Consider the following 22,435-nt stretch of genomic DNA (forward strand, 5'->3'; position numbering starts at 1 on the left):
TGCCAGGGAACCTCTGCAGCAGCTTCTGCTGCACACTTTTGTTTCAGGGGCTCACCAGTCCCAGTCCCACTGCCTGGGCTCCAGCCAGCCCTGCCCATGCTCAGATTGCTTTTTCTGGGGATTTTTGGGCAGTTGCCTTCCCATAAAAGGGCAATTTTTAACTCTTCTCTCAAGGGAACTGGTGGAAAATAAACTTTTTTTGGGATAATAAGAGAATGATGTTTGCAACTCCGTAAAACTTTTGGGGTTGTTGTTATAATCTTAATTTAACCTGGTGGTCTCTGTGATATAGCAGCATCATCTGCTTCAAGGCATTATACCAGGAGAGGCAGAAGGAAGTCTGTAGGAAATTGCCCCACTCCTTTTCTACCCTTCAGCCAATTAAGAATGACTGAGCCCCTCTCTGATGATTGGCAGAGTCTGGATATGCCAGTGCAGCAACCTCAATGCATTCATAAGGAAATGGAGTTTTGTCATTAAATGACAAAGTTTTAGGAATAACTGAATCTTAGTATATTTGTTTCCAAACAGCTTCCATTCATTAAAAAAACCCCCACAATTGCAAACAAAAACCCAAACCACATAACACAAAAAGACAGTGAGCACATAAGACAGAAGGAGGTTAACTATTTGAAACCTTGGTTGTGAATTTCCAATTGGTGATTAGGTTCTTTAATGACTATTTTAAAGCCTAAAGAGTATATGATCTATTTTTTACCTTTTTCTACTGTCTGTCATCAATCAACAAAGAACATGAATTTGGTTTTCAGGTTTACAACCTTGATTTCATTCTGTTTGTAAACACTGGGAAACAAATGCAGCGATGTCATGCAACTGATGAGCAAAGCCCTGAAACACAGCTCACAAAACCATACTCCCTCTCACTTCCATCCATCTCCTGAAGGACATATTGCAGTTACTGTTCATCTTTCTTCGTGGTCATGCTGTTCATACCAGTGGGAGGACGTTCCCTCCTGACATATGAGTGGGCAGAACATCAGTGTGTGCACTGAAAACACCCCCTGCCACAGTGTCCAGGCACTCTGTGTCCAGGCAGAGATGGACAGAATGAAAATATTCTGAGATGGGAAAGAGGGGAGATGGTTCATAGGCTTTGGCACTTCCTTGGAGCCTCAGTGAGGTAAATGGTAAGTGATGTCATGGATTGCCTGATCTCCCTGACAAAGCAGGGAACCAAGTCCTCAGTGCTGAGGGATCTTCTAAAACAGCTATTTCTGTGATCATTCTTTTTTTCTACAGTATTTGTAAATTCACAGGGGAAGGAGAGGGATTATGCACAGAAGACAGTGCTGTGCTTTCTGTTTACTCTGGACACAGAATAATACCCAGAGCTTCCTCTGAAAGCCTGCAGAGGACATGGGCTAAAAGAGAGCCTCTGAGAGGAAGTACTGAAAAATAAATAGGCAGCACAGGCAACAGTGCTGAGACACTGCACAAGTCAGTCAGCGTACCAGAGTTTTGGTCTGTACCCTCAATGTAAGCATGGGAGACAGAAATTGCCATATAACTCCTTCTGTGACATATAATTACATTCTTAACCTCTTTGTCTTTTTTCCCTTTTTTGATAAAGAGGAAATAATTCATTTCCAGGAATATGAGTGGCTTTAATTCACTTAGATCAAGCCTCTTTTTTTTTTTTTTTTTTTTTTTTTTTTTTTTTTTTCTGATTCAGTGCCTGACTCAGAACCATCATTCTTACCACTTCTGTCAGACTATCCCACATTTCCCAGTGGTTTTTACTACTGCAGTTTGGAAGCACTCTTTGTTCTTATAGTCCCAGTGCCTACCAAGGCTTTTCTTTTCATGTTCTTTGACGTTTATTCCCTAGGAGCCGGATCTTTGTGTCCTTACATGTGAGCCAAATCTCCCAATGAATTTGCAAACATGCAGGATCAGCAACTTAAACAGTTTATTTGTTCTTCAGGGTTTTTCTGTGTTTGCAGGAAAAAGGACGCCTATAGGCAAACACTGCATCACCAGGTTTCATCCACACAAAAGGGAAGCTTGGAGAGGAAGGAAGGCACAGCAGTGCAGAGTTAACGATTGAAAAACAAAAACAGCCTTCTCAGGTTTTTCTTTTTTTTTTTTTTTTTTTTTTTTTTTTTTTTTTTTTTTCTGAGGGGATGGTGGTGACAGATGCAGTTACAGGCCACTAAACATGTTTCTTGAAATACATCAAAAGACTCCTTCACTGGGTTTGGCTCAGTGTCAGCAGTAATAGCTGATTCCAGTGTGTTGTCAGAATAATATAAATCTTTGGCTATATTTTTGAGACACTTTTCAGCTTGGATATCTATACTACATTTACATTTAAGAATCTGGAATTTCTAATGGCCTGGCACCTCAGGCTGAGAACTGTCTGCTCCCATTTACTTCAGCTTTGGTGTTTGCATTAGAGAATTCTGGCTGGGCACATTAGAAAATGTAATGTATTCAGTTTATGTCCTACATATAAGTTGAGATCAGCATCAAGGACCAGATCCAATCTGCAGCATTATTTCAAACAAACAGCACTGCTGACAACATGATTGCTGTGGATAAGGACTCCACCTCACAAACTTATATATTAGAGAATCTTCAAATTTCACCTTAATACAGGTGTCCCTCTTCTGAAGTCAGAAATTTTATAGCAAGTAGTCTTGGTGATGAGCCAAGGTTTGACACAATCTAACTATCTAATTTTGTGAAAAATTGTGGTGAGGCAGGACCATTAATATTTTATTCTGCAGTGGAATTAAAACCTTTTTTTGCTCTCTGTCTGCTGTGCACATACAGAACAGAGCTATTGCTATGGATCAGTGGATTTTCCAGCCAGAGAGATTACTCTGCTCTCTCAGTCTGGCATTTTACAGCCACAGTCAACTGTGTTCCCTGAGCAGTTTGTGCATCAGATCTCTTAACTTGCCAACATTAATTCAGATTACATGTGTGCAGTCTTATGTGGACAAACACTCAGCTTGCTGTGCATGTGAAATATCACATTTCTTCTCTAGATATGCCAGTGACCCACACTAATGGACACATGCCTCATGTCCACTCTGACTCCAGCTGGACTCAACTTCCTGCTATTGGATCTAAGTACATTCCAGGAACATATTTTGTTAAATTGTTCATCATTTCAATGGCATAGAGTTTGGGACATGTAATAGTGATTAATATGTACTTCCACAGGTGTTTTACAAAGACTTTCACCCTAATTCTGTTGATGACTTAGGTCCACCATTCTTTTATTTTCTATAAAAATCAAGCAGATCCATTCACAGACATTTACCCAGTTTTGTTTTCTACACTGCTTCAATTTCAGCTGACATCATTTCCATACATGGAAAATTTGGTCCATTTGCACACAAAAAAGCAAAGGATGGGTCTGGCTGCTCAGCTGAAGTCAGAGGCCACAAGGCTCAGGTACTTCTACCTCTTGCTGGGAATGTTTTGTACACCTCTGTATTTAACAGGTAACAGAACATATGAGAAAGTGCCACCAGCTGTGGAAGTTTATGCCACATCAGCATTACTTTACCAGCATTCCAACAGAAAATCACATTTTGCAAAGGTTATTTTTGCCCTATTGACATTAAAATTGTTGTCAAGGCCATCAGGGAAAGCATCAAGCAGATTATCAAGTCTGCCACAAGATCTCAGCTGTTTGTGCTACTGCATGTGCCTTTATCCCTGCTGGCATCCCCCAGACCAGAGAGAATCATCTTTTTATGAGAGAATTCAGATAAATCCATGCTAGAACAATGCAATGCTCCGGAAGACTGAAACAGATTGTGAATGTAAAAATCGTTCAGCGGTACAAAACCAGGGCGTTGCTGCATTGTCTGCAGGAGACAGCGACGATCAGCCCTCGGGGGATACAGCGGGGAAAAACCAATGCAGCAGGAAATCTTTCTAAACAAGAAGTTGGCCACATGCTAAAAGCCACATGCACTTTATTTCATAAAAGCTTCCCTCTATTTCCATTTCTTGTTATAATTTTCTTTAAAGATGCTGCTCCTTCAAGTAAGCAGGACCAAAATGGAGTCCTCTTCCTAAAACAAATAAAACTCATAAACCCTTAGAATGAGGAAAAATTCTTCAAATATTTTTTAAATTGTATTGTATTTTACCCCTCTGGACACTAACACGGTATATAGAATTTCTTACTTTTTTTTTTTTTTTTTTTTTTTTTTTTTTTTTTTTTTTTTTTTTTTTGGTGCCTATTTCGCAGACTGAAGAAAATGACTGTAAATCAGTTTGCATTCAAAACACCACAGTTGCACCTAAAAGAACAGGATATTACACCATTAAAAATAAGATTCAGTATAATGGAAGAATTTTCTGACTGACAGCATAGCACCTTTTGAGTCATAAATTCTCATTTTTAAAGGACAAAAGAGACTATCACAATCACTGTCTGAATTCCTACATAACAGAGACAATGTAATTTTAGACAATAATTCCTACGTCAGTCCTGCCTTCTGATCTGCAAGAAAAACTTCTATTTTACGTGTCACACCCTGCAAGCAGAATACCCAGGGATTCTTCATATTTATCCATAACAATTATCAAACAGATTTACAAAAATCTGATAAGCAATAGGGCAGAATCAAATCCTAGTTCTAAACAAATTTGAACATAGATGAATCAGCACACGGAAATAATGACAGGATGGGAGGATCTTTTAGAGACATTATCTTTTACAGGCTAAGCACAGGGTAAAATCGAGCTATTTTATACTTCACAAAGTTCCTGTAATTGGATCTTGCAAAATGGCTAAATACTGTAATGGATCTGTTGCTTCATTAGCACACTCTGACATCCTGCAGCAGCACATCCATCAAGATCCTCACTCCCTCTGGGGAAGGCTCCTGCAAGGGGCTGGCACAGACGTGAGTCAGGCTCTGTAGGATCAGACTTGTGGGTTTTGCTGTGAACTGGCTGCAAACTAGGGAAGCTGGGGTCAAGGTGCAAAATTTGGAGGGAGAACAGGTTGCTCTCCCTGCTAAGGGGACCAGTGATAGTTACAAGTGATTTCCGATGGTTTTAAATAACCACGAAGCCAGTGTGGGCAAGTACAAAGGGGTGGGACAAGGATTATACTTTGGCCAAGGGAGATTCAGGCCAATTTGTAACTTGTAATGAGAATCTCTGGTGTTTGTCTGGGAGAGTCACCGTTTTATATTTCTACCCCTGCCTGCCTTTATACAGTAAATTAGGAAGTGTAAAAAATACTGTTAGGAGTAGCTCAGGTTAGAAAATCTCCTAAGAGCACTGATAAACCTAGTTGAATATTTCTGTCAATGGCCTAATTTGCATAAAAAGCCAAGACAAGATTTTCAAAGGTTGTGAGACATCCAATCTTGTGTTAATCTTAACTTCCATCTTATATTGCTTCTGTATTTATATGTGTTTTCCTTTAATTAGATGAACTTTTATTTGGAACAGTTCAATATCTGAAACACCTTATTAATACCACAGTAACATTAAACAGAAGTTTGCATTACAAAACTGGAAGTAAGTTAAAACCTGAAAATGTGACCTCTGTCTTGGAGCCTGTCCTAGGTCATAAACCTGTAATCAGGGCCTAAAGGTTGTAACATTTATGCCAAAGAGCTGCAAAACACAGGATGAGCAGGATCCTTTCCTGAACTTGGACAGTGGAGGCACCATCTAGGCCCATATGTAGTTCTTACCGTACATTGTTTCTTAACCTTGAACACTTCATTTTGCAAAATCAGTATTTCTTTGTGTATTACCTTTTAAAAGAACTGTGATTACACCAGCAGTAACACTGACATGCCTCTCCTGAATCTCACAGTTACATTAAGGGCTGCAAAACACAGACCACTCAGATCAGATAACCTGAACAGTGGGAAATAAACATGCAAAGCTCACTTACCATTACAGTTCTGGAATTGCACCAGGGATGAGCTTGTCTCTGTGAAATCTCCCAGGTCACGAATCCTGAAGCATCACCTGCACCAGAGTGATGCCCAACATTGCTGCCCTCACATCTAAACAGATAGCCCCTCAGCTGAGCTCAAGCTCTTTGCCTCCCCATCCACTGGTGTTTTAGGCAGACATTTGATTTTTCTATTCAGTGTTTGCCTGTGACTATTCTTAGCAGCTAATAACTGCCACCCTGGGGACCGTGATGTCAGCACACTCCGCACTCACGGAGCTCTCCCCAGGCAAACCCAGAGCTCAGCAGGGTGAGCTGCCTCCTTAGGCAGGGATAAAGGCCTGGCACCACCACAGCCCAGCTCAAACACACCAAACAGGAGGAAGCTCACCTCAATTGAAGAAATCCTTTTCTCTTGTACGTAATCTGCTGCGAAGATTTGAAAAATGGCATTTGTTTTTTGAGGCTGCTGAGTACTTTTTGCAGTACTAATAAAAGCACAGCCTTACAGGCCATCCTCTTGTAAGTGTCACATGCAAAAGTTTTGTGCACCTTTGGAATTAACACCAGTTCACTATCCACATCCCAAAGAAAGCCACTGAACAACAAATGGCAGCTTTGTTAGTGATCTCAGCAGAGAGGCTGCAGTGATCATGGACACTGAACCTTTCCACTCACCAGTATTTTCTTCAGTGTATTTAATGATTCATCACTCTAGAAACCTCCATTTGGTTGGGTACATGTGGCATTTCTAATTTCCCTTCAAAAGATGAAACTCCATTCCCTTGCTTATCCTATAGCTCTTCTTTACACCTCTCAAAGTTTAAGTTAGTTTTTCTGAAAACAGCTACACCCAACTGTAGAAATACTCTAGAGAAGTTAAAACTCTTGGTAAAAATGGTACCAATATTTCCTTCAAATTGTTAAAAACCTCTCATCTACCTGGTACATCTACCTCAATTATATTCCAGTGTTTTACCACATTCATCCTTCCACTGATAAGTGCACTCAGGTTTGTTTCCACCTCTGCTACTTCCAGTTCACAAAGCCCCAGGTTACAGGTGAGGTTATTATTGAACCCAGAGTATCTGGTTTGTACAGTATGAGACTTATCTGACAGCACCAGCAAGCTGGTATAAAAGTTAGCCTAATCCTTTTTGAACATCAACTCAGTCTTCCTCAACATCAACAATGCCCCCCAGTGTGTCTTACCTAGGAATTTCACCTCACCACAGTGGTAAATATATCAAATACACCAGATCCCAAGACTAACCCCAGAGAAACACCACTAGGAACAGTTCTCCAGCCTTGCCACTTTCTTTGGAATAGAACTTTAGCCAGCTCACAGTTCTCATGTTCATCACCTTCACTTCCAAACTGAAGAACAACTTCCTGTGGGGTGTCAGTTGCTGGATGAATGGAAGAAGCTCACCCTGGATTACATTTTCCCAGGTGTGAGAGTGTACATTTGTCCTTGTTGAACGTCATAAGGAAGGAACAGTGGTTTCAGCTGTAGGGTGAGTGGAGACCCTGTGAGAGCAGTCCCTGGGCTGGGCCCTATGAGCAGTGCCCTGCTCTGAAAGTGCCCCCTCGATCCCTGTTCACAGCATTCCTGGTCACTCCCAGCACAGCTGCAATCTCCCAAGGTGGCTCACAAGAGCTGCCAGAGCTCTCTGCTCCTCCCTGGATTTCCCTGGCTCTGGGATTCCCCCCTCACACTTGGACCCAATGCTCAGGCACAGGAGGTGCCCCTGCCACAGCTGCCTCAATGACAGAGTATTTACACTGTCAACCGGATTTTAAATATTGCACACACTTCCTGGTGACATTATCAGCTGAATTTGATCTCCTCTGCATAAAGGGCCACTTAACGGGAGGAGGAAGTTTCTTCTTACTGCTTTATTTAGGGATGGTGAATGCTGATGCAAGATCTGGTGATGAATGTTGGCCAATGTCAGCTTTCTTGTACCATGAAACATATTATTGTCATTGTTCCCCTGCTCCATTTGGTCTAAAAATAGCTTCCTATTACTATTATGTTTCACCAGATCAGGCTTTTTATGGACATGCATACAGGGAAAAAAAGCACGTGCTTGTATTTTTAATTCCTGGTTGAAGCACTCAGTAAAACATACAGTGAATATCAGGATCAAATGGTAGCATCTGTCTGTTAGGATTTGTTGGTATAGAGCTGTCACCCACATGGCTCCCTGTCTGGTATTAAACAAGACAAGTGCAACAGAGAAACATGAGAAGTGTTAATAGTGCTGCAAGTCAGCTGCAAAGAACTTCCAAAGCCAGCCTCTAGATGCAGAATTTTCAGCAATCAAATTGAAAACTCTATTTTTAACAATAAATTAAAAAAATCTTTTTAGAGTTTAAAAAACCCCTATCTGTTTTAATGAAAAGCCAACTTTTACATATCTTCTTTTCCAAATAAATACTTCTTTCTTATTAAATCAGATATGGCACAAAAACTATTGCTCTTGGTTTGGTTATGAACCTTGCTCTGCTTTTCAGGGATGTTATTGAACTAAACAACACAAATTATGTTTTTTGCCAGGTGCTTTTATGGAAGTTAACTCTGATTAGAGAAATAACCTCCCCTATCTAGGTAGGCACACAGAGGAGAGTCTCTGACTTAGTTAAAAGTGCAATGCACAGACCTAAGATCAACTCTGTCCTTCAGACAAACGATTCAGCCTCCACACACGAGACCTGTGCGTCATAAAAAGAGAAAGAGAAGCCTGAGGGGAAAAAGGAAGTTTCTCAAGGAAAGAACGTTATCACTTTGGGTACAAAGTTGGCTTTGCAGTGGCCCTGCATGGGCTGTGTTTAACACCAGCCCTGGGGCTTCGGGCAGGCACTTCACCCAAGTTTCCCACAAACCACTGAAGGGTGTCCAGCTGTCCAGCTCTTCTAGAGGTACTTCAGAGCAGAAGCCATACTTGTGGAGTCTGAATTACCTTCTCAAATGACATCCTCGGTATTTAATCTTTCAATAGTCAGGAAAAATTGCCTTCCTCATTTAGGCACCTGTGTTAGGCATGCAAAGTTAGGGAACAGGACTGACCTTACACATCTCTTTCCCTGTGCCTCTGCACCCCATTTCTGTTACTATCACAAATTTCACTGAAACTAAAGTAGCAGATTTTATCAGAGCAGTAAATGGTTCAACCACACTCTTCCTGCTCTGATACTTATGGTTGTTTGCATGCCTAAAGAGCATCTCAGCCTTTGATCCCCTCTCGAGAGCATGCGCTCTTAATTTTGAGTATTTTTAGTTCCTCATCTGTGGCCATCTCCCCCAAGATGAAAGAGCTCAGGATGACGATGCCTACGTATGTTTGTGCACTGCTTTCATCCTGATTTGTGGAAATCCTTCTACAGGAATAGCACACTGCATTTTTATAGACACACACTGGCTGTTAGTCTCCTGCGCTTCACTTGAATATCAATTTATTTATTTGTAATTTGTCACACTTTGATAAAATCATTTCCCATTTCTGAGAAGACAACACACTGATTAATAAAAGCTCCAGTCAACTGCTTGTCCTTCCTACAAGATTTGTGGGCATAGAACACATTGCTACATTTTCCTGTAACAAATGGCACAGAAGAGTGGCTTCAACTTTTTCAATGGAAAAATTATAATAAAATTCTTATGAAAGAGTCAGTACATTATGCAGGTGATTGACCTTCATTATAAAACACATTGAGATCTGTGGATGAAAACTACTAAATAAAAAACAATTATTATAATTTAAGTTGGAAAAGACCTCTAAGACCATTGAGTCCAACCTTCAACTTAGCACTGCAGGTCCATCACTAACCCATGTCCCCAGGTGCCACACCTACACACCTTTTCAATACCTCCAGGGGTAGAGACTCATCCACTGCCCTGGGCACCTGTGCCAGGACTTGCCAATCCTTTCCATGAAGAAACTCCTCCTAAAGTCCAATTTAAACCTCCCCTGGTGCAACTTCAGGCCACTTCCTCTTTTATTATCACTTATTATTTGGGAGAAGAGACCAACACCCACCTCACATCTTTTATGTCACTTGAAACTCACCTCATTATCTCTGTGTTACCATATTTCTTCAAAGAAATTTGCTGTTTAAGAGCTTGAATGCCTGAAAATAGAATTACTATTTGCTCTCACACTTGCTGTTTTCCTCTGTACTACAAACTGAATGAAAATAAAGCAGACACAAATGGACAGTTTTATTGTCTAGCTGATTAGATCTTATAAAGCCATTCAGAAATTTATTTTGAGTATACCCTGTATTTCTGTAAGACCAAAAATATTGCCCTCAATTCTGTAAGATTTCAGAATTGTTGTTTTCTTGACAACCCCCCTGCTCCTTTTGGACGGTTTTTAGTCTTTTTTAAAACTTCTTTAACAGGCAAACTGAATCCTGCTTCTTGACAGCATACCAACATACCTAAAACAAGAAAGTGTGTTTGCTGAATGCTTCTTTTGCTACAAGCTTCAGATCAAGTCTTTGACGAGAAAAACACATTCTCTTTTGAAAGCTGAAACACGTCAGCAAATACTGCTGCAATATATCTGCCTTACTTTAAAGAAAAGCCTCTTTAAGAAAGGGCTGTGAATTCACATTCCCAATCCAAAGTGTGCGTCACAGTCTGAATTTCCTGGTCTGATAGCACCACTAAAATGCCTCCCAGAGACTAAATTCAGCCTTAATTCAGGTTTGTGTGGCCAGCAGAGAATTAAGGAAACCCCACAGCAGGGTCTCATGGCTCTAACAGCTTCTGTGCTAACTCCCATATTCCCTCCACATAGAATATAGCCAGGGAAAGGAGCAGTCCTCAAAAACAAATGTTTCAGAGGAAGATGGAAGAATCCCTATCCAAAGTAGGCAATTCAGAAGTAGTCCAGCCTCTAAATGATATTTCCTTTTAGCCTCCATTAATGATTATATAATATTATTAATAATAATATAATATATTTATATTATAATATTATTTATATATATAATATATTATATTTATAATATATTATATATATATAATATATATAATATATATATTATATATATAATATATAATATATATATAATATATATAATTATATATTATATATATTATATAATATATATATAATATATAATATATAATATATATATTATAATATATATATTTATATATATAATATATTATTTATATAATAATATATTATATATATTATACATTAATGATTATAACTCTACATTTCTAACTTGTTTTATGGTGTTCTTCCTACATTACATCACACTACCCAGTGTATAAAAACAATGGAATGAAAGCCTCTAATTTTAGCTGTCATAAGTTAAAGAATAAATGGCAGCAGAAGCTTTCACATATAATTGCAGGATTTTAGGTGACTACAGAAAAAGTTCTCTTTTCTGTATGTGCACAAACGCTCAACACTTCAAGCAAAATCTCAGGAACTGTAGGAAGTTGTGTGTGCTCAGGAGTTAATGGTGAAGGTGTCACTATGCTCAGAAATAAAGCCAACTTTCCCGTGTCACACTCAGCTTATTAATAACCCCATTATTTCTGTCGCAATGGCACATGTCTCTCCACTCCTTGTTATTGTTATGCAACTGGAGCAGCTTTCAGAATCTCTTCTGGCTGAGCTCAAACAGGTAAACTGTAAAATCCAGCTTGGATTGAGCTTTATGCTGAAATGCTACTGCAATTCACCCAATGAATGCTGAGTGACATAGAGTATGCAATTATGCAAGAAGAGTGTTTGCAACAAGCCATCTTGGAAGTACTTCCATTTGTGAGAGGATTTTTTTCATATTCTGGATCTGAATACATTAAAAAGCCTGTAATCACTTAATAGAGTCAAATCTGCAATTCTTAATTCTGAATATCTTCTATAACGAAATGAGCTTCTCAATTCTTGTGATTAACTTGCAAACAAAGCCAAATACAAGAAGCTGCCTCAGAAAAATCAATGCAGGAAATCACTGCCAGATTTCTCATAAATATTTCTGCCTTAGAAACCACTGGAATTTACACTCTCTTTATCACACATTGTATAGGACTATATGCAATTACAGCACTTCCTACACAAAATAATACAGATCTGGGTAAGATCTTGCATAAATGGATATGAAAATTCTATGCCACCTCCTGGCAAATTGCCAAAGTGGCCCTTATGCTTAGAAAACTGTGCATCGATCTCATCTGGTCTCTGTGTTTACACGTGTATGCCAGCATTGCCTGCCACAAAGCTGCTTTGTTTAGATGTGCATTTTCATGACCTTGAAGCTCAGGATAATGTATTTCTTATTCTATTCAGCATCATCACACAAGGGGATCTACAATCATTATAAAAAATCTCCAGTCGGAGAGGTGGGAAAAAAAAAAAGGGACTTGGGCTGCTCAGTTTCTAAATTAAGCTACATCTGAAGTTAAAAATAGCCCTTCCAACTGAAGATGCTATGCTGCCTGAATTTAAATAGCCTGCTTCTTTCCCTGACAGATAACATTTATTGTGTTCTCTGCTGCAAAAAAAAAATGCCTTCTATAAGGAGGCTACCTCTACTTTTATGTCCAATTTCACTTCACATACCATGACAGAATTAAAGAGTCAGTGTTCTACCTGGGAATTGTATCAATTTTGCCACAGATACATTTCTCCAATTTTGCTAAAACAGATCTAAAACTATGCATGTTATATATGTGTGACTTTTCCTAGCTCTTCCTGCAGATTTTTCTGGGAAGATCTGTAGTAAGAATATTGTCTGAAATGCAGTCAGATTTCTACCACACATCCTAAAACTGGTTGTGCCATCTTTTGTTTTCATTTATTTACATACACACACATATATATCTAAATATATAAATATACAAACATATAAATATATACATATATATTTCTAGATGTTTCATTGCCATTTCTGGATAAAAAAGAAGTATGAAATGCAACTGCACACGGTATATGTGAAATGGTTTACTCACCACTTTTCCCCAAAGCACTGAATGAGAAGGAGGAGAAGCTGTATCCCTTTTCTCTCCAGGCCTAACACAGAGTCAGCATAAGGATTTCTATATTATCCATATTCCCTACTGTAGTAAGAAGGTGAGAGGTACACAAATTAAGGTACACAAGGCCTGTTTGTGCTACTCACACAGTCACTCCAACACTGGTTTATAGCACATGTAGATTAGAAAGGTAAAAATTCTTTCAAGCCACTCTGATCCTTCTCACCAGTTTGAGTTCTTTTTGTCAGAATTTCTGGTGCTCCAATCTGCATAGTTTTAAATTCCAGTCCCTGTATTCATGCTCATCCCTGGGAAACTGTTAATTTTCCTCAATATTCATTCTAAATTTACCATGCCTTAATTTCATAGTTTCATGAGATCAAAATTAATCAGATTCACTTTTACCTTTTAGGCAAGAAAATAAGAAACGTGCACTTCTAATGTTCAAAGTGAAACTTGAATCTTCCTGTATTGAGAAAATTTTGCTTTCCCCCTCTTCGTTAAATTGCAGATTTTACATGAGCATTCCCAAAGGAATAGCACAGAGAGACTCAGGAATAAGTAAATGAAAGATGAGCTGGCTATAAATACTCCTCTTACCCCCAAGCAAGACTTTCACATTAGTCACTTTATGGACTAAAAGCCTGAAAGATCCCCAAAAGCTTTATAAGCATCGATAATATTTGCAATGATGTAAGCCAGAGGCAATGATGTAAATTCTGCAGTCCCTAATTGAATAAAACACCCATTGAAGTCAATAGGAATTGCAGTCAATTAAGCTGTAAATATTTCAGGTCCTGAGCTTTTCACATAATGTTACTACATGGCATCTATGAGTACTTTCATCTGTCCAGGGCAATGTTTGTCTTTTAAAGCAAGCAGGGCTGGAGCAGGCACACCAAGCTCAGGTGTGGAGTGTCAGTCATCAGCTCCCACCACGTTCTGGCAGGTGCCTGTTCACCCATCCAGGTGAAAATATGAGGCTGCTCTCATGAGAAGGCTCAAGCAGCAAGGGCACTTGTATGGATGGGGGCTGAATTTGGCTCAAATTTTAGGTAACGGGGTAAATAAAATTAAATCCTCATGAAATTTGATGTGCATGTCCAGAGCCCATGGGAGGAATGTCATTTCTCTGAACAAGTGAACCCAAGCTGCAGGCAGAGCTGTTAATGACTTACCAATAAATGGGTGGGTTTGTGGCAGAGTCCTGTCATATTGTCCTTTGCTGTTACACCCTGACTCTGCTTTATCCCCAGTGGTGAGAAATGAGAGGCACAGGTGCTGCCCCTGAGGAATGGCAGGGCAGGAGGGTTTGTGTGCAGCCCTGGCACTGAGGAAGGCTGAGGATCATTCCTGCTGCAGGAAGACAGGGCCATGGATGCCAGAAACCGCTGGCACTGCTGTGTCAGGCGCCTCACAAAAGCTCACAATAATGCATGTAATGAGTCTCCAGAATCACATTTGTGAGGCCTGCAGAATGTTTCTCTCTCTCGATGTGAATTACTGAGTCATCATGTTCATGTGAGACAGAATGAATTCTCCTCCCAAAGAGCTCCTTTGAATCACTATTGCCACCAGATTAACAGATGTTGCTCTCCAGGAAAGGTTTTCATACACGCTCTTATAATCATGGGGATTATTTCAACTTGACCTTGTAACTACAACAGAAAAACAGGATGAACTTGGGGGGTCTCAGAGGGCTGTGTGCTGCAGTACTTTGCATATCTAAGTAACTAGGCCTTGAACAACATGGCTACTCAAAACACTACACAAAGAATACCAGGAATACCTATAGGCTTATAAGGTAAATACTACTAATCCCCAGGGGAAGAAACAAGCCCTGAAGTGTTTCATGGACTTGTCTGGCATCACACAGCAACTACATAACAATTCAGCAATAAGTGACATAATGTTCAAAAGCATCTCTCTTTGAAACTTAGAGCCTATGGATGTGCAATGAAACTCAAGTTAAATACTTAGAAAATAGAACTAAATTTATAAATTGGAAGCTTTTAGTAAAGTGCTCTAAAATGCCCATCTTCTATCAACCACTTCTGTTTTAAACCACAAGACATTTTCTCTCTAATTTCTTGCTCAAAGTGAACCTTACCACACACTTTAAAAGAGACATTGGAAATGCTGCAATACTTTCCAAATTTCAGCCTTTCCTAACTATGCATATTGCTGGTCGAGCAGCAGTAACTCACTTTCCTTCTGCATGCCTTTGTTGTGTTCCTGAATTGCAGTTTTGGATGATAAAGCACATTTTCAACCACTCTTTTTTCAAAAATGCCAGTAACTGACAGTTTAAAACCAGGCAGTTATGTTGCAACTATTCTATGCCTTCTGGGGCCACTTTAACTAAGTTCATGCAATTAAACTATTCTCTAATGCTCTGAGTACACATGCACCATGATTTCACACCAGAGTTTTGGAGTTACATCACCAGATTCCAGAAGTGACAGAACCATGCTTACTCATTGCAGTGGACAGTCAGGTCCAGGTAATGAAATAACAGCCTGGACTCCAAACAGTGATAACAAAATACAAAACCGTAAGGCTTTGGTTTGATAAACATGGATTAGTAAATTTGCATCTGATGGTCTCGTTATTCACTACAGTCACAGATTAAAACTCACAGTATTTCTGTGAGATATAGATCCAGAGAGATATTGTTCATTAAAAAACCCAACAAACCAACCGACCAAAAAAGTAATCTATGCCAGATCATGGATGGATGACGTCTACCAGATAAAATAATCCATCAGGTCAGGAGAACTGACCTCCACCAGCAAAGGCCAGGTTCAGGCTGAGCTGTCCAGTGCAGAGGTAGCACTAACCCTGTTATCAATAGTGATTTGCTTTGTCATACACTATGTTTAGAAATGATTGTTCATTGGATGATTATTCACCTTCATTTATTTTTTGCCTTCTGTTTCTCAAGGGATGAGGAGTTTGGGCTACTGAATGTTTTTACATATTCTTGAACTTATCCAGCCTGTCTCTCCTGGAGAGACTTCTCCTTTTAGCTTCTCTTTTGCCATCCTGACATGTTCCCCCTTTCATGAGCATCTCCTTGTTTTTCAGCCTGTGCCATACTTCCCCATCCTGGTCTGAAGCCTGACTTTTTGTCAGTGGATCATTTTGTGCTGTTAATTATTCCTCTCCTCAGGGCCACAGATACCTTGCCCTAATTATTGGCAGTTACACTGCGAACAATTCACAGTGCAGGCTCATTCCCTTTTCCTCCTTGCAGCTTCCCTCCCTCTGTCCCACTGTCTGGAAGTAAATGCCATTCTCTGCACAATACAGCTAAGGAGCATTTTCAAGTTGGAAAGAGAGATGGTAAAGCAGATAGACAGGGAAAAGTGGACAGAAAGACAAAGACTGAGGCTTTTTACCCACCATCTTCTCCAGGAAGGTTGACCTCCGAATATCTCATTTGAAGACCTACTTTCCTAATCATTTGTCTTATCTAAATGTCATCATGTTATTTCTCTGTCAAAAGGCAACACCTAGAATAATAAAACTATCATTTTGAGCTTCTACTTCCCAGATTACTATAAACAGTGGAATCATAAGGAATGCTGATAAACATTAGATAACAATAAATTTTCTTTGAACTTACTGATTTTTTTTCCTCTACAGTGCAAGCATTTAATATTATTCATATCCTAAACTGCTTAAAAGTGATGCTCAGAACACAGATATCAAAAACCAGTAACAATTTTTAGAAAGGGGAAACTTTCTGAACAAACTTATTTTCTCAACAGTCTGATGAAAAGATCATTTTCATCTCAGACTTTTAAAACTGTCACTCTGAATTCTCTTCCCTCTCACATATACACATTCAGACTCACTGCTGTACTCCAGTTGTTTTGATAATGGAAAGCTATCATACACACATTTGAACACATAGCAACATCTAAAATTTAGCAACTGGAATTCACCACGCTAAATTAAGTGCCCCAATATATTTTTCTAGTGGGGAAAAGTGTAAGCCAAAAATTACACTCTGTATATATTTGCAGTAAGCAGAAAATAGAGTAAAATAAATGTATGCTTTATGCTGGTTTATATATACCATGTCCATCAGGACAGGTGAGATTGCCAGGATGTGAAGCACACGTGGAGGTGCACATATATTAGGCAGCAAACAGTGATTCTGATGAGACAGTTACTAATTTGAACTTTGATATATTGGCAATTCTACAGGAAAAAAATACAAGCACCTCATCAACTGCCCGTCTCTCCCAGGAAGCCATCACAAACAAGGAACTGTGCCAGAGTAATTCTAAGGGGAGTCATTTAAAACAACAACAAAAACCCAACGAAACCATCCCAAACCAACCACTTCAGTCACATCCATCATAACCCAGATTACATATAAATACTTCCGAGGTCATTGGGAACATCTGGATAGATTTTTTTTGCCTCCTTTCTCATGTATTATTTAGGTGCCCTGTCATGCAAAAGAACAAAATCTGGGCCCATTCTGTGAAGCAATGACCATCACCAGCTTACACTACTGATCCCAGTGCCAGAAAAATGGTTTGTAACCTGAAGGTTCTATTTTCTCATTGTCCATAGGTGAGTAAAGAGTCACCCGTGAGCCTTCAACGGGCTGTTCAACAGACAACATTTAAAAACAACAGGAGTTCAACATCTTCAGCATCCTATGGGACAGGACTCTTTTCTGGATTTTCAGTTCCCACGTGATGTGGCCTAATATATACATACAACACAACCAAGAGTATTCAGAACTTCCCATTTGCCTGAGAGGCAACCACACTTCATGCTCTGAAATCTGCATCACACCACTCTGTGAGTTTCTTATTTTAAATTAATTCTTCTGAAAATATGTTGGGAATGAGTGGATGTATATGGTGATTACAGTGCTGAGAGAGGCTGTGGGGTTCATAATTACAAAGAGAATAAAATCCTGCTCTGCTATACATGCAGCACTACTAAGATTTCATTGTTCACATTAGGCAAAATCTCTCTAATTTCAAGGTCAGCCGCATTTATAACAACAACAACTACAAAAACAACAACAACAACAACAAGTGATGATGCTCAATGCTTTGAATAAATCCAGACAGGACAGTTAATAAAATAGAAAAATCCTCACTTACCTCAATAGTTGTCAGCTGCTATTTCATACTCTGTAAACTTTCCCTCCCTGCTAACTAAACAAAAGTTCTGCAATCTCGATGCTAGAATAGCTCTCAAATACATACTGCAGAATACCAAAAAAGAGAAAGCCTATGTTGTCCTTACTAGCAGGCATCTCTCCAGGGATGATTGGTCATTACCCTGGCAACCCTCACAAATGGCAAATGACGTAAAGAGAGTGGGAAAAAAAGCCACTGGGAGCAGAAAGCACTATATGCATTATAGATAGTTCTGGGAATCCATGCTCACATATGCATTAAATGGCTTCAGAGGAGCACAGGGACCTTCCATTTTGCAGAGCTGCCTGCTGAGGTGAATAACAAACTTTCTAATTTTTTCCTTAATCAAAACATTGGGAGCATCTCTAAGTATTTAATTGAAGCAAATTGGGGGTTGATTATTTTAATAATTCAGACACTGGGATTCTTCTCTTCCCCCCCCCCACCCCCCTCCCAATTCTGTTAAAATTTCCCATTAAAATAGCTCAGAGTCATATTCAGGCAATGGTGGATGTATTTTTCATTATTCCCTTTCACCTTATTTGTTGCTACATAAAGTTACCTATTATTATATTTATTCCCTTTATGTCTCATTTTCCCCTAACAATTCATTTGCACAAATGGTACAAGAGTTCTCATGTTTATGTCATTAAAAACATTTGCAGTTGTATTTAGTGTTACTGACAATTATGCCTAAAGAAGATGTAGCTCCAGCCAAATGCCAGGGGACAAAAAAAAAAGCATATTGCTATTTTTGCACAGAATGATCACAGTGAATTTGATCATACTATGATCTGTCTGTCACAGAGCAAGATGAATCTGGGTGTGGTTACTTCTTCCACAATTAGATTTTTAAAAGCACAAGTAAGATAAAAAGGAAATCTGCTTTGAGATTGTCTAGCATCAGTAGCACTCTGTCATTCAGTAAAACTGAAGGAATTCTGGGTACAAAACCCAAAAAAAAGCATCTTCACCCCTGCTTGCATGTGTCACCAATTACAATCCAGGATCAGGCATCCTTCTCCTTGCTCTTCTTTAGACCTCAGGATTTCTGGATTCCTAAATGTGCAAAAAAAAAGTACTTTCCAAGAGCATACTGGAGAGCATTAGCACTCAGATCATTTCATAACCTCAAGGAAAGGGCACAACTCTCTGAAATAAGAGCTGAAGAAGTAAGTGAGGTGAGGTGGCTGCTCTAAGCACTTAGCTATTATGTAAAAGTTGGATGGAAATGGCTCTACCATGACAACTGAGTTTCCTGCTGAACTGATGAAAACACGTTTAGATGTATTTGAACTCTGCCCCACTCCAAACCTGAATTGAAATGGAAGCAACCAGCAGCTTCCATGAGGACATTTCTGTCCCTGGCTGCCTAAATTCAATTAGGACAGCTTTATGGAGTAAAATTTAGCACTCAGTGAAATTCAGATTTTTATTATTTTCCAACTCTGCTACTCCATTGCAATCAGGAGGAAGGTATTACACTTGTATCATGACAATTTTCCAAAAAGCCTGAATGAGCCCTTGGAAATGACTGAGTTTTATCACCAAAGAAGTAATGAACAGAAAGGATATTCCATAATGCTCCATTAGGTGTACTTTATTTATTTGCTGAAGACAAATTATTTTTAATTATTTAAACTCTGGCAACATCAACTAGCAAATGTTCTGCTGGGTTCTAATTGGCAAATATCTTGGTCTGAGCAAAGCGAAATCTCAGTATAACATTACCTCTGATATTACATCTTTCTCCTGACAGGAGGAAAGGATTACTTTGTGTTTAGAAACCACAGAAAGCAAAGTTCAGCCATTTGTGAATGGCCAATGAAAGCTCTATGTTCCCATAAATCTTCTCCCTGATGGTCCAAATCTAAGTTTCCCAATTTTTTTTTAGAATTACTCTTTGCAGAAATTTAGATCCAACTTCAAACTTTCCACCAACCTTCCACTCATTACCAAAACTAAACAAAACCTCCTCCATTGGTGTTCTCAAAGTTGCTTTTGAAAGAACAAATGTGGTCTATCATGGAAATATTTTGTATGAAATGTCAGCAGATGAAAGACCAAAAGTACTGAAATATACAAAAACTTGGTGTGTTTTTGCAACACAGATTGCACAGAGATTTCTGTGTTTTGTGGTCTTAACGAAACCTTCATATTTTCAGATCATATCCAGTCCTGTCAACTTGCCTTTGAGCATGTGAGATTGATCCCTGTGAATGTTGTGGGAAGCACAACAGGGACACATCCAGTTAATGAGTGGGGAGATGGGGAAGGCACTAGTGCAAAGCTGCAGTCAGGAAACAAAGTTTTTAATGGAGTCTTAGGAAGAGGCACAAAGGAAAATAGAGTTGCCAGTCCTTAAAGGACCTTTTCTATATAAGATAAATATAAAAGGTCCTTAAAGGACCTTTTCACTGGTATAATTTGCCAACACATTAGCAAATTAAATTAAAAATTCATCAGTATGTTAAAAAAGACTGGAGACAGGAATCACTCAATAAGTAAATTATTACTGATTTTAAGTGATTCATCACAGAAAAGGATCAACTCACTCAAGTGAATGGGAATTAAATGTTTTCAGCATTTTTCTGGCTCAACCATGTAAATGCTTGTGAAACACATCCAGTTGCAGAATCCAATCACTTAACTATGCCTGTAGTGACCTGATGTAAAGGACAATCACACCTCCTCATGCTTTCCAAATTCTGTCTTTTCTCGTAGGTGTGTTTACACCAATCTGGTTTTTAGCTGGAAAAAAATGAGCTCAGGTTTTAGCCGGCCCAATGTCCTTTATGCCACAGAGTTACAGAAAAAAATCCCAAACCTATCAGAACATATTATCTCTCCAAATGCCCTTACACTGTCACATCATGTAAACATCAAAGGGAGAATGATGATTTTTTTTTTCCCAGGCTATGGATATGATTCTGAACAATACCCTGTTGAGTAAGGACAATATATTCTTTTTCCTTCTCTGTCCTTCCAGAGGAAGGACAGACGTGTGCCTCACTAGATGATGCCAAACCCATTATTAGTGTCCTTGCACTTCTCCATTAGCAATATTGCAGCAAGACCAGCTGATGTCAAGGGTGTCCATGCTGAAAGATAACAACATTCCTTAGGAGGAGAAATTACAGCCTTTTAGCATTCTCTGGCTTTCCCACAATTTAGCTTTATCTGGGAACATTATTACAGTGAAATTCAGTGAGATAAGCTAAGGAATAGAAAGTACTAACTCTCAGAAAATGCAAACATCTGAACAGAAACTCTGCTGTAAAGCAGTATCCTTTACTACCCTGTTTTAATCAAATCCATAGACACAATCTGCATTTTAACACAGATGTATCCAAACATAGGAATTCGTTCTCTGACTCCTTATTTTTCCCAGTTCCTGCATTTGTAATCCAGCACCTCAGTGACCCAGACCTCTGCTGACCCTACAAACCCTATGCTGAAACACTCCAGTGGGTGACAATCACTGTAATGGGGAATGCTGGGGCAGGAACACTGGAGCAGTTCCGACCAGAGGGGACAACAGCAAGTCCAATCCTTCCAACACACGACAGGGGCAAGGTCACAGTGCAGGTGACACTGCAGAGTGTTTGCTGACACTCTCAGGGCTGCTGGCTCAGATTGACCATCAGCCAACCAAACCACAACCCTGAGAGGTGCTGCAGCCTCAGGATCCTCACAGCTTGGACTACAACTTGTAGTAAGCAGCAGATCTGAGGTGCCCAGGACTGGCTCTCCCTGTGCTGGCTCTCGTGAGCACTTGTACACATGCAGGGAAACTGTGTCTGCAGCTTTGATTAAAGCAGATCTAAACAAGCCATTGAAAATAAGCAGCTTCTGGGAAATACAGCTTAAAAGGCCTGGCTTCCTCCAGTTGTGTTTTATGTTTAGATTCCTTTGTGTGTCTCAAAAAAGCAAAAATTTCTGATCAAAGCTTTTACTAGGATAAAGATACTCATGCAGTCTGTGTTCTACATGGATGATCTGTTGCCAGCTAATATAATGCAGCTTATGCTGCAACCTTATCATCTGTGGAAGCAATTAAAAAGGTAGCATGAGCCCAGTTTCCTGAAAACACTGCTTTAAAAATACCTGAGACTTGCTTACATCAGTTCTCCCTACCATAAGCATCCCACAGTGCTAGACAGTTTTTCATCCCTATTTTTCTTGATTGCTCAAAGAAATCAAGCAATTAATAAATACAAAATACCAAGATTTTCATGGAGTGGTGCTCTTATGTGCTGTTTATGCCCTGTGAGAAAGAACATCCCTGACCACCCTCCTAGCCAGGATTCTCTATGCCACACCTAATTCTCTTCTATAGGAGTAAATAAT

At 39.4% G+C, this 22,435-nt stretch overlaps 1 protein-coding gene across 1 annotated transcript in view; it reads right to left on the reverse strand.

Moving 5' to 3' along the window:
• The window catches only part of GNB4 (G protein subunit beta 4), a 56,142-nt gene extending 37,997 nt beyond the window's left edge, over positions 1-18,145 (reverse strand). Inside the window, exon 1 of the mRNA XM_083868458.1 lies at positions 18,047-18,145. The gene's annotated coding sequence lies outside the window, so the exon portion shown is untranslated. The remainder of the gene's footprint in view (positions 1-18,046) is intronic.
• Between the last annotated feature and the right edge of the window lie 4,290 nt (positions 18,146-22,435).

Source organism: Zosterops lateralis, assembly GCF_965231275.1.
Source record: "Zosterops lateralis genome assembly, chromosome: 10".
NCBI classification, from domain to species: Eukaryota; Metazoa; Chordata; class Aves; order Passeriformes; family Zosteropidae; genus Zosterops; species Zosterops lateralis.